At 46.0% G+C, this 13,324-nt stretch overlaps 2 long non-coding RNA genes across 2 annotated transcripts in view; one reads left to right on the forward strand and one right to left on the reverse strand.

Annotated features, from left to right (window-relative positions):
• LOC123276413 (uncharacterized) overlaps positions 1–13,119 on the reverse strand; it is a 44,518-nt gene extending 31,399 nt beyond the window's left edge. The window contains exons 1-2 of the long non-coding RNA XR_011493510.1: positions 12,967–13,119; positions 7,615–7,727 (exon numbers count right to left, since the gene is read on the reverse strand). This is a non-coding gene — a long non-coding RNA (uncharacterized lncRNA). The remainder of the gene's footprint in view (positions 1–7,614; positions 7,728–12,966) is intronic.
• Positions 2,986–7,138, forward strand: LOC123276412 (uncharacterized). Its single transcript, XR_006512847.2, has 3 exons — positions 2,986–3,140; positions 6,602–6,750; positions 6,870–7,138. It is a non-coding gene; the product is annotated as an uncharacterized lncRNA (long non-coding RNA).
• Positions 13,120–13,324: the final 205 nt, after the last annotated feature.

Consider the following 13,324-nt stretch of genomic DNA (forward strand, 5'->3'; position numbering starts at 1 on the left):
TCAGGGGCCGCCCTCAAAACTCACAAGGTGATTGATGAGTCCAGGCAGCAAAGGCGTGTTAATGTCAGGAGAAGGAACTAGATAGAAGGAAGTGAGGGCCCAGTGTGTACAAAGATGGGAAGAAGGGGAAGGGAGTGGGGAGGGCAGGGGACACAAGACATTCCACATGAGGAAGTGCAGGGGGACATCTCCAGTGCCACCTCCGCATCTGCTCCCAGGCTCTCCTCTTCTTTTCCAAAGCTCGCCACTCCAGCTGCACGCCCCACCCTGCCCACAGCCTCCTCTGCTCCTGCACTCACTGTATTCACCATGGTGCCTTCTAGACGCATGGAAATGCTCAATAATACCAATAACGTAAGTTCATTTCCATTAAAGGAGAAGTGTCCTCTCTTGTGTCCATGTGAAGGGAAAGCTCTCACATCAGTGAAGTTTTAATGTAACAACTCTTCTTAGACATGAAGAAGCTTGAGTCCTATTCATAGAGAGGACATGACTTATCCAAGGTCACACAGTGGTGACTCTGAGGCTAAAACCTGCTGCATTAGTTGTAAGTAAGATTTCCTTTTTTAAATAATGCTATCATCAATCCTGAAAGCGGCAGCATTTATTGGGTGCTTGCTCTCTCCAAGGCATTGTGCTGAGTTCTGAATATAATTATCTCATTGAATTCTCACCCCAACACTGGGGGGGCAGGTACTATTCTTATCTTTATCTTACAGGGGAGGACACAGAGCCTCACAAGGTTCAGTGACTTGTCCAGGGTCCCACAGCTACTATCTTGGAGTCGGGATCTGACCCAGGGGTCGGGCTCCTGAGCTCAGGCTCTTCCTGCTACATCTCTAGGTCTGGTTCAGCACAGAGAGGCCTAGGCAGGAGGACACAGGCTTAACGTCTTCATGGTGTCCAGACCTTACCCTCCGGTCCCTGCCAGTCACCTCAACCTTAGACTCATGCTCTAGTCTCAGAGCACAGGGAGCAGCAGAGCTGGTATTTGGGGCAGCTGAATATTCACTAGTCATTGCTGAGAATGAGCCCCTCACCTTGCAAAGGCTCTCAGTGGGAGTGGGAATGTTATAAACCAATGTGACCTTAATAAAAATAATAATAAAATATACAGAAATTAATTGCAATATAGTGTGCTAAGGGCTATGACCAAATAAGTACAAAAAGGAAGTTAACTCTCTCAGGGGTGGGAGTTGGAACTTTCAGAGGTGACATTGGCGCGGAGCCTTGTTACATAGGGCAGAGAAAGAAAGGGAAAAGGGATTCCAAGTTCAAGGAGCAGCCTGGACTGCGGTTGAGAAGCATGAAGTCCTTGACAAGGGGCAGCACTCAGAGCAGCCCGGAGTGCCTGGGTGGCTGGGGACCCGGGGTGAGGAGCAAGGGAGGAGCAGGGAGCAGCTGGGCCCCATTGCCAGACTCTGAGGGCCCCGCTCAGCCCTGAGTAACCCAAAGGACAAACTGAGCACGTGCTAAGGATTCCAGCAGAACAGGGACCCAAAATAAGGTGAGAAAAGAGAACATCGACATAGAACAAACTTAATTTCAACATGCCTGTGAGTTGGTGCCCTTTTAAAAAATCTGTATAGCATTTTTGAAAATTTGGAATTATATGTGGAGGGTATCACTGCAGTTCTCATTTCAGTGTTTAGGATCTCTAAAAGTTTCTTTCTGGCCTGGACCTTGTTATAGAAATTAGACACCAACCAATCGAAACTTTGAGAAGGTAAGACTGAGCTAAGGAAGTTTGCAAAATTCCCTTGTGAATAACCTATAACTGTACCTTTATCCCACCTGGAGGTGTTACCAATGTATGAGGTCAGTTGTTTGCACAAAGGACCTCTAAATGGCGACATTACAGGGACTGACAAATGAAGTATAGCAGGGAGAGTCTCTTACTGTAGCCCCAGAATCAGAAACCAGAGCTCCTGGTGAAACATCAAGTGACCCACTTTCTAAAGAGAAGTCAACCGTCTCCCCAGCGCCTTATGGAGATGCTGCACACTGGTCCTGCCATTCCCAACCAGCCCAGCCATCCTTATCTCACATGAAGTAAGACATCTTATGGGGCACAGTGTACATGGCCAAAAGTTATACATTCCTCCTCCTATCCCCACTGTCACTGGGGAGGGAAAAAGGCATATGCCTCCAAAAAACCAAGGGGAGTGTGTGATTCAGAAAATCGCTATCTGGATAAGGAGTATCTACAAGAAGGGGAACTGAAATCTCACCCTCCAACTGGTTGGTTACTGCAGCCCCGCCCCACTCCCACCCCAGTGCTGCATGAAGACAGACATCCTGGAAGAGTTAACATGTATATCAGGAGTTTGGGTTCTCAGAAATGAACATGGACAAGAAAAAATGCCACACTATCCCCAGAAACCTACATGTGTCCTACAGGCAAAGACCACTGCACCTGCCTAGGTACCCAGTGGTAGAGAGAATCAGACCAGCCAGAAGGAGACCAAGTCACCCCCTTACCACCAGCAAGTGACCTGGGAGCACCCCTGCTAGTTCTCCTACCACCCCTCTCTGCCCTCAGTGCTGGAGGTGCTGGGGCCCAGAGCAGGGAGGGCAGAAGTGGAAGAGTGGACTGTGCCCTCGCCAGCCAGCACCCAGTCCCTAAATTGCAATTTCGATAAGGATGTATTCCTCATACCCACCATGTGCCTGGCCCAGAGAAGACTTTGTTACTTGTTCTGAAATATGAATGAGTGAATTAAAATACATAATAAGAGTTAGTGCCCACCCCCACCTCCTTTCTCAGTCAATCAAGGCTTTCCTGGCTTAGGAGTCTTAATTTTTGGTCAGAGGAGGGTGTTCCCTTGGCTCGGAGACTTGTTTAGGTAACAACGTGGCATTTACTCAGGGTACACATGCTGTGTGATCTCCAGAAACGTCAGTTTCCAGGCAGAGCTGAGGCTCCCACTGTCCCCAGTTCCTCCCACCCCTGACATTGCATTACAGCCCAGTGGACAGAAGCATATAAATTTCCACTGTTCTCAGCCCTGCTGCATTTTGACCAGAGACTTCCAACAGCAACATGAAGTTGGGAGGCCTCCTCCTCCTTGTGAGCCTCATCACCCTTAGCTTAGAGGTACAGGAGCTTCAGGCTGCACTGAGACCCTTCCAACGTTTGGGTGAGTCCAGACAAGAGGCAGCCCCCTTCTTCTTTGAATGAGGGAGCCAGAAAGTGGGATTATCAGGGAGCAGTGCGTGCAGGGGCAGGAGGGGAAGAAAGAAGGGAAGGAAAGATATTCTAGCCAAGGAGCCACTGCAGGGACCCACGTTGACTGCAGAATCTCTCTTCCTCTGCCTCCGCTTTCTCCCCTCCTTTCCCTGGGTCACCCCTCCATCTGGACTCTCCACTATTCCCCTTTTGCCACCTCATCAGCCACCCTCCATCTCCCCTGTGTCTTGCTCTCCACCAGTTTGTTTGTCTCCTGCTAGAAATATATTGGATCACGTAGAAAAAATATTTTCCTAATCGTGTTAAACACAAATCATCTCGATCTCTTTTTTCTTTTACCACCAACATTCTCAAAGGACTAAACTGAATTCTCATCCTTACTTCCCCATACTCATTCCTTATCCCCTTGAAGACTGACTATAGTCATTGCTGCCCCCTGCACTCTCCTGAAACTTCTCTCCCAGGTCCTATTGACAAATCTCTTGACTCTCCTCAGCAGCCAAAGTCTTTACTCTCTGAGGTATCTGATATTGTTTCCCACTTCATCAATCTCCTGACATTCTTCTCTCCTGGACTCTTTTCACTGTATTTTTTTCTTCTCCCCAAAGAGTATTACATTCAACTCTTACTCCTCTCCCTTCTTCGCTCTCCTTCCCCTACATTAAACTGGTTGCCAAATTCCATCCATTCTTAGAAATTGTCTCTTGTGTGTGTTTCTTCCTCTCCACCCACATGGCCACACTGTATTTCAAGCCCAGACTTCCCCATCTTGGACAGCACAATGGCTTCCCAGATACTCTCCCTGCCCCTCCCTTCCTTCTGAAGTTTGCCTGCTTGTTGACTCCTGGTCCATTCTCTGCTCTCCTACCAGAATAATCTTCATAAGTAAACTGCAATCATATCCCTCACTTGGCCTCCCAAATGAAATCCACACTCCCCAGGTCCTCAAGATCTGCCCTCTGAAACTTTGTCTCCTGCCTACTTTTCCTGCTCAACTTTCAACTCTTCTCTAATACTCATCCAGCCTTCCATTGGTCATTCTTCCTGGATTCCCTGTATTTCAGGTTGAGAGGTGTGGAGATGAGACACCTCAGGTGCAAAATTGAAAAAAGTGTTCACTCCTAAGGTTGTGCAAGCCATTTCTTAAGTTTTGTACCCTATGAGCCTCTTGCACCTCTCGCTGGTCCCACCCTGTTGCATTTTCCCCTAGGGAACTTCTGCTAGTAATTCTTTTCTGTCCTCACCACACTCTACCACCTCCCCTTGCCTTAAAAAAGTCCATGTACTTCAAGAGTCACCTTTCTCATTAATCCAATGGAAGTAATATCTTCTCTCCTCTGAGCCCCTTTAGTCCCTCAGATGAACCTCTCTCAGGAAACTTCTCACAAACTGCTATTTCTAGTACCTTACACATAAGTCTTACCTTCATTGTTAGATTCTAAGCTGCTTGAAGGTCATGACTCTATCTTACATCTTTGTGCTTCCTGAATAACTTTCATCTGCGCTTTAAATGTGGTGAGAAATCAATAAATATAGTGAGTACCAAACTGCTATGAGTGGGGACAAGAAGCTTTCAACCCTCCCACCATAAACTAACAACAGCTAACAGAAACATGGAGGGATCATACTGATTTTGTCCAAGGTCAGCAAGTACATTGCAGACATCCCACCAGGCCCCCTTCTTACACTCTCAGACATTGCTAATCAATCCTAGCACTCTTTCTCTTGGAGCCTGGACAAGGCTTCCCAGCCTTCTCAACACAGCATCAGACAGCCATCTCTATGGATTGGAGTTGACACTGGAGAATAAACGTCATTTCCCCTCCTGGATAAAAGGGCTCCATTTTACATATGAGGAAACAAAGGCCCAGAGACCTCCAGGGTCAGAATCAGGTAGAGAATCTCCTGATAGTAGCTGAGTAGCCAACTGAAGCACAGCACACCTTCATCCAGAGCTCTATATACGTTTCCCCAGAAGTCCCTGTAGGGTCTTAACCAGCTTCTTGGACCTACTTCACTGATGCTCAAAGACTAATTTTGAGGCTCTGGGAACCTGGGGAGCCTCCACTCAGGTCAGGAGTGACTCCTTGAAATTTGGAGATGTGCTCTTCATGTCAGTGTCTGCTTCACCGTATGGGACTGCGGAGGGAACCTGGGCCTGGGGGCCAGGCAGGTTCTGCAAAACAAGACAAGCTGAGGCAGAGAGCTCTTGACATAACGGTATCTCTTTAGACTGAATACTAATGCTGACAGCACTAATGCTACTAAACCAGATGGTATGAAATACCTTACTTGCACCGATCAATGTCATGATGTTACAAGTTGGTAGGAAATAGAGACTCAGAGTAAAAACAGAGGAAGAAATTCTAAAAGCAAGTACAATACAGAAATTCATCTAATATCTCTACTGGATCAGGGTATGGAACAATATTGTTGCAACTCTGCCAAAATGATGCAGAATCGATTACAATGTTTGCTTCCTCACTGCCAAATTGTGTTCTACCAAAAGCGTATCAGAGGAAAGACATAAAAACAATGATGATTGAAGGTAAATTACTCGTGAATAGGCCTGTGTTTCAGGTAACTATGCATGCCTATCAACAAGGACTCATTGTGATGCCAGGAATCGCAAATTTTTAATGGCCCATTTCTGCAACTAGTATAAAATTATATGCCATATGATAAAGCAAAGAACAGAAATAAATATAAAGAGTTACACAATGGAAAGATCAGAAAACAGACCAAATTTGTATCTTCAATTTAACCAATTATGTAACAGGCCAAATATACATTCCAAATGGTATTGACATTTATCTAAACATGAATTTAAAATATTTTCAGAATATTATCAAAATATGCATACACATAAATGACAGATAGATAGATGATAAATAGATAGATAGATAGACAGATAGACTGTCTCTAGAAGGAAAACCAAGAACTTATAATGGGCGTTCTCTCTGGACAGGGAACAGGGTTTGGAAGTTAAGTATGGGGAGGAAAACTACATAATTGGGGTTCTCATTCAGGCAGGGAGCAGGGGCAGGCTATGGAACTCTGTTAATTGGCACCTGAAGGCACATAGAATTGGCGGGAGGCTGCCTCTCTTTGTGATCTGGGATTTAATTATCTAGGCCCAGAAGAAATGAAAAGAAAGGAGTTAACAGCAATGTATGTGATCTCCTCTTCTCCCAGGATGCAGCCGCTGCTGGCCATCCATACATTTTCCAGCAGACAAAACAATACATTGTGCCTTGACGATTGAGAGGGAGAAGATTGGGGGTGTCAAGAAAGGAAGAGGCTAAAGGTCCACCAGGGACCAAGGCACTTCAGCCCTCTCTCTCTCAACACCGGGTCCCACTCGCTCTACAGAGCCAGTCTGAGTTCTAAAAAGACTGATTGCTTTTTCAGTTGGATCAAGACCCAGAAGCTGTCCACAGCTGCCTGAAGGAAGTGCTGGAGTTTGTGCTGAACTGTGTAGCGGAGATGGGTCTTGTCCCAGGGGACAAAAATGCTGCAGTAATGGTTGTGGCCACTCCTGCCAAATCGCTGTTTAAAACGTGAGTATGAGATAGACAGCTGCTTACGGGAAGCATGGGTCCCTGCCAGCCTTTGCAGCACAGAAGCTTGTTGGTAGCAGGAATTTCTGGAAAGTGTCATGATTACCTTTGTGTTGTAGGAGGAAGACTTCCTTACCGTCTGGATGATCAAGGAACCTTAGCCTCCTTCAGTGACCACTCCCAAATGTCATCTTTATTCTAATACCTTGGAGGAGAGTGGGCTTTCCTACTACATTTCCTGGCTGCTCTCTATTCCTAGAACTCCAGTACCACATGATGAGGATCTAAAATAACTTGAGCATTCAGTTCTGGCAATTGTTTGAGGAATCACAGGGTTACTGCTTCCAAAATTATCCTTTTTCTGAATAAAATTATTTCTGTGGCATTAGCCAACCTGAGTCATTATTTCTATGTAAGATTTCAGCTCACTTACATTAGTATCTCCACCTCCAACAAGCATTTAACCTCAACCCATGGAACCTGAATGTTTCCATTATCCATCACCCCTCATATCCTCTCTGTTTCCCTTATCCTTACTCCCTGTACCAGATATTTATAGTGACAATAACAATGGATAACAAGCTACCCCAAAATTCTTTGACCTAAAATAACAATTGGTCTCCCAGATCTGTGATTTGGCTAGGGGGTCAATGGATCTAGGCTGGGCTCAACTGGGCAACTCTGCTGATCTGAGCTGGACTCACTCATGCGTCTGAGGTTGGCTGATTCAACTGGGGTTGGCAGGGGTAACACGGCTCCACCCCACCCATTTCATCCTTCTCCATTCAAAGACCAGCCCAGGCACTCAATACTGCTTGGAAATCTCACCAAATCTAACATTTCCCTAAAAAATTCACTTCCTACCTTCCAAGATGATTCTTTCATTCTTCTTCTCTTTCCTCCAGTCTCCATCTCATCTGCCTCTCGCTCCAACCTCCATCATGCGGGTTGCGCCGGCTATCCCATCACATCCTTCACTGAGAAAATAGTTGCAAGTTTGAAAAAATTCCCTCCTATTCTATCCCCATCTATTTGTACCCATTGACTCTACTTTATCCGCTGTAATAACGGAAAAAACGATCCCTCCTCCTATTTAAGTCCACCCCTCCACTTACATTTTGGATGTTTCTTATCTAATCGAAGACTTCACTTCCCTAATTAGTACCTCCAGTATCATAGTCTCCCTTGCTCCTGGTTCAGTCCACAATTGTTATACAACTATGCCTTGACTCCATGCTTCAATCCAGCTACCATCCACTCCACAGCTGAAATCCCAGATGCATACTTGTTTCTCCACTTCCTCACCCCTAAACCCATTCTCTCCTCAGGGAGCACACCTCCCTCTTCCCTGTGATTGGCTCCAACCGCCACCTGCCCTCACTCCAGCACTCCAGTCAAGCTTCCTCTGGTCTACCCCACACTGGAACTTGGCTAATACCACTCATGTAGACTGAAACTCGCCTCATACAGGAACCTTCTGAGCAAGGCACAAGGAAGGAAACACTAGGACACCCCAACACTAATGATCTCAAGAGCTAGTAAAGTGGGTGAGGGCCCAGTTGGGTCTCTGGTCTGGAGAACAATGCCCAAGGTAATGACAACTAAATTGTGGTTCTATTCATAGTACCAGTGCTCCATAGAGGTTGTAAACAATAGCTTTTGGCTTTTGGGAGTTTAAAAGCTAACTGAGGGTAAGGAACACATCGGAAGGAGAGGGAAAATATTTATCTGATATGTCACTAGGTGTTAGACACTTTCCTTGCATTATTTCCTCATCCTTACAACAGCCCAGGAGTTGAGCATTCTCAGCCTCTAACTCTTGGTGAAGAAACCTGGAGAGATTAATTGTCAAGATCACATTGCCAGTATGTAGTAGAACCCGCATTTAAATCCAGATTTTCAGGGCTCCAAAACTCGTTCTTTTTCCTATCCTATACTACCTCCGTCTCATGCTGAAATCCCAGGGCTCTCAAACATTTCTTCTCCTGTGCCAATCAAATGCACAGTGCTGTAACCCCAAAGTCCTGAGCCTCACCAGCCTGTAAAGAAGGAATAAAATTACATCTGAGTTACAGCCTGGGCTGGCATGCCTTAAATCAATAAGAATGTAGTATTCCAGGGTCCCCCGGTGGCATAGTGGTTGGGTTTGTACACTTGGCTTTGGTGTCCCAGAGTTTGTGGGTTCAGATCCCAGGTGTGGACATACACACCGCTCATCAAGCCTTGCTGTGGTGGTACCCCACATACAAAATAGAGGAAGATTGGCATGGGTGTTAGCTCAGGGCCAATCTTCCTCAACCAAAAAAAGAAAAGAAAAAAATATACTATTCTATAACAGCTGCACTACCACCATTATTCAGGAAAAATTAATACTGACTTCAAGAAATTAGAATTCCCAAAAGTATTCACTCTCTTTAGGAAAGCAGTCATGGGGAGGGGTAGGTGAATGGGAGAGAGGGATAAAACTGGTTTGTCAAAAGTGATCTGACTAACTAGAGTTCACATTATATGAATTAGCTGCTACAAAAAATAAACCCCCTAAATCTCACTGGCTTAACTCAATTGAGGTTTATTCCTCCCTGGTACAAAATCCAAAATGGGTCTTCTTGAACAGCAGGCAGCTTTCCTCCAAGTGGAAATTTGGGGACCAGCCTCCTTCTATCTCGTGGTATTCACCACCAACAACACTTGGCTTCCAGGACCATCTGCCTATGTGTGTGCTTCAGCCTAGCGACAGGAAGAAGAGAATGGAGGACTGTGCAGGGGTGGGGGAGGAGAGTTAGAATCTTCGCCCCAGAAGTGGTGCACAGCGCTTCTGCTCACATTCCATTGCCTAGAACTCAGTCTCACAGCCATAGGTACCTGCAAGGAAAGCTGGGACCTGTAATCTGCTGTGCTCTCAGGAAGAAGAAACGAGTTTGGTCAGTCAGTCTGCCGCTCGTATAGAGGCTGGCCTTCCCGATTGTGGCCAAGGTTGAACAGACCTGTCCTTAGTGACCAACATTCCACAGAGTCACCCTTTGTAAAATGAATGTTCTTCCAAACAGCTTTGCAAAAGAAACAACAAAACTTGTAATTAAAAGGTGAATCAACATTTCTGAGACCATAATAAGGGAAGGCTTAGGGATTCTGCACAAGGCAGAAGGAGGAAAAATGTTATGATACTCAGGTATGGGGTTTTCCCCGCATCAGAATATGGCTGGACACTTATTTACCCAAAGGAATCTCTCTTTGTTTGCATTTCAGATAGTGTGACCGAAAGAGGAATTCTAGAAAGTTCTGCGGAGATTGGGGGGAGAAAAAGAGAGGATACTAGTACCTGTTCCTAGACAGGCCTGAATCCTGTAATATTAACGTTTGGATCTGAAATCTTATGAATGAGAGTGTGGAAGGGAAGGGCATAAACAGTGTCACGTGGAGGAGAGAGCATGGATTCGGAGTCAGGAAGACTTGGGTAATGAAGAAGCTGTGTAACCCGGGGAGTTACTGTCTCCTCCGGTGTGAAGTGGAGATGACCCCTGAGAGGACTTTATCTTTAAAAAGGGTGGAGATAATATATTTATATAATTAAATATATTATTTAAAACTATATATGTAAAAGATTTGTGTATCTGTATGTTGTAAAATCTGGCACACAGAAGTGCTCAATAAATACCAGGCCCCCGTCTCCTCACCCCCTTTGCACCTGTCATTCACAGTGGCCTCCAGTCTTCAGTTCAGAGACTTATTTGAAACTACATCATTACTCAATGGTAAACACAGGCCTAGGTCATCCAGAAAGGTCAGCTGCCTGTCAGGGTTTAAGCTGCCAAATCCCCGTGTCTTGACCCAGGTTCCACATGCTGCCCAGCTCAGTGGGAGGAAGATAGAATCGCAGCCCATCTCTTTCATCTGTGTTGTCACCAATGGAGACCCCACTCAGCAACGTGTCATGGGGGCTTCCTCCTCCTTGCAGCCCTTCCCACTCAGCACAGAGCTCAGGGGCTGCCCTCAAAACTGGCAAAGTGATTGGCGAGTCCAGCCAGCAAAAGTGGGTTAACATCAGAAGGAAAAGCCAGATAGAAGGAAGTGAGGGCCAGTGTGTACAAAGATGGGAAGAAGGGGAAGGGAGTGGGGAGGGCAGGGACACAAGACATTCCACATGAGGAAGTGCAGGGGGACATCTCCAGTGCCACCTCTGCATCTGCTCCCAGGCTCTCCTCTTCTTTTCCGAAGCATCCCCCTCCAGCTGCACTCCCCACCCTGCCCTGGGCCTCCTCTGCTCCTGCACTCGCTGTATTCACCATGATGCCTTCTGCGCATGTAAGAAGAGCTCAATAATACCGAGTTCATTTCCTTTCAAGGAGAAGAATCCTCTCTCATGTCCATGTGAAGGGAAAGCTCTCACATCAGTGCAGTTTTAATCTAACAACTCTTCTTAGACATGAGGAAGCTTGAGTCCTATTCGTAGAGAGGACTTGACTTATCCAAGGTCACACAGCAGTGACTTTGAGGCTGAAATCTGGTGCATTTAGTTATAAGTAAGATTTTCTTTTTAAAAAATACTATCATTAATCCTGAAAACAGTAATATTTATTGGGTGCTTGCTCCCTTCCAGGCATTGTGCTGAGTTCTGAATATAATTATCTCATTGAATTCTCACCCCAACACTGGGGGGCAGGTACTATTCTTATCTTTATCTTACAGGGGAGGACACAGAGCCTCACAAGGTTCAGTGACTTGTCCAGGGTCCCACAGCTACTATCTTGGAGTCGGGATCTGACCCAGGGGTCGGTCTCCTGAGCTCAGACTCTTCCTGCTACATCTCTAGGTCTGGTTCAGCACAGAGAGGTCTAGGTGGGAGGACACACGCTTAACATGTTCCTGGTGCCAGATCTTACCCTGCGGTCCCTACCAGTCACCTCAACCTTGGACACACGCTCTAGACTCAGAGCACAGGGAGCTGCAGAGCTGGTATTTGGAGCAGCTGATTATTCACTCGTCATTGCTGAGAATGAGCCCCTCACCTTGCAAAGGCTCTCAGTGGGAGCAGGAATGTTATAAACCAATGTGACCTCAATAAAGAAATAAATAAATAAAAGAATTAATTACAATATATTGTGTTCAGTGCTATGACAAGAACAAAACACAGTTAAAGCTCCCAGGGATAGGGGTTGAGGAAAGTTTCAGAGGTGACATTGGCACTGAGCCTTGTTACATAGGGCAGAGAAAGAAAGGGAAAAGGGATTCCAAGTTTAAGCAACAGCCTGAACTGCGGCTGAGAAGCATGAAGTCCTTGACGAGGGGCAGCAATAGAGCAGCCTGGAGTGCCTGGGTGGTTGGGGACCCGAGGTGAGGAGCAAGGGAGGAGCTGGGAGCGGCTGGGCCCCATTGCCAGGGCTCTAAAGGCCCCACTCAGCCCTGAGTAACCCAAAGGACAAACTAAGCACGTGCTGAGGGCTCCAGCAGAACAGGGACCCAAAATAAGATGAGAAAAGAGGACATCGACAAAGAATGAACTGAATTTCAACATGCTGTGAGTTTGTGCAATTTCAAAAAATATTTAGCTTTTTTCTTTTCTTGTCTTTTCTTTTTTGCTTAGGAAGATTCAGCCTGAGCTGATATCTGTTGCCAAACTTCCTCTTTTTGTCTGTGAGCTGCCACCACAGCATGGCAACTGACGAGTGGTGTAGGTCTGAGCCTGGTAACCAAATCCAGGCCACTGAAGCAGAGTACACCAGACTTAACCACCAGGCCACAGGGGCGGGCCCTAGCATATTTAAAACTTATGAAAGTTTGGAATTACACATGGAGAATATCACAATAATCTTTTTAGTGTTTAGGACCTCTAAAAGTTTCTCTCTGTCTCTGACCCCTGTTACAGAAATTAGATACCAACCACTCTCAGCTTTGATATAAGCAGGATTGAGTTAACACAGTTTGCAAAACTGCTTTGTAAATAACCTACAACAGTACCCCTTAACACACCTAGGGGTGTTAGTATTGTATGAGGTCAGTTGTTTGCACAAAGGACCTCCAAATGGTGGCATGTCAGGGATTGTGACAAATTAAGTATAACTGGAGAGTCTCTTTCTGTAACCCCAGAATTAGGAACCAGGGTCCCTGCTCAAACTTCAAGTCCCCCACTTTCTAAAGAGAAGTCAACCATCTCCCCAGGGCCTGATTAAGAGGTGGCTAACTGGTCTTGCCATTCCCAACCAGCCCAGTCATCCTTACCACACATGAAGGAAGACATCAAATGTGCCGCAGTGTACATGGCCAAAAGTTATACATGCCACCCCCATCTCCGCTGTCATTGGGGAGGGAAGAAGGCGTATTCCTCCAAAAAACCAAAGGAAGTGTGTGATTCAGAAAAGCACTCATCTACATGAGAAATGCCTACAAGAAAGGGGAAATAAAATCTTACTCCCCAGCTGGTTGGTTACTGCAGCCCCGCCCCACTCCCACCCCAGTGCTGCAAGAAGACAGACATCCTGGAAGAGCTTAATGTGTTTATCAGGAGCTTGGGTTCTCAGAAATGAACATGGACAAGACAAAATGCCACACTATCCCCAGAAACCTACATGTGTCCTGT

The sequence above is a fragment of the Equus asinus genome, chromosome 13 (assembly GCF_041296235.1).
Source record: "Equus asinus isolate D_3611 breed Donkey chromosome 13, EquAss-T2T_v2, whole genome shotgun sequence".
Lineage (NCBI taxonomy): Eukaryota > Metazoa > Chordata > Mammalia > Perissodactyla > Equidae > Equus > Equus asinus.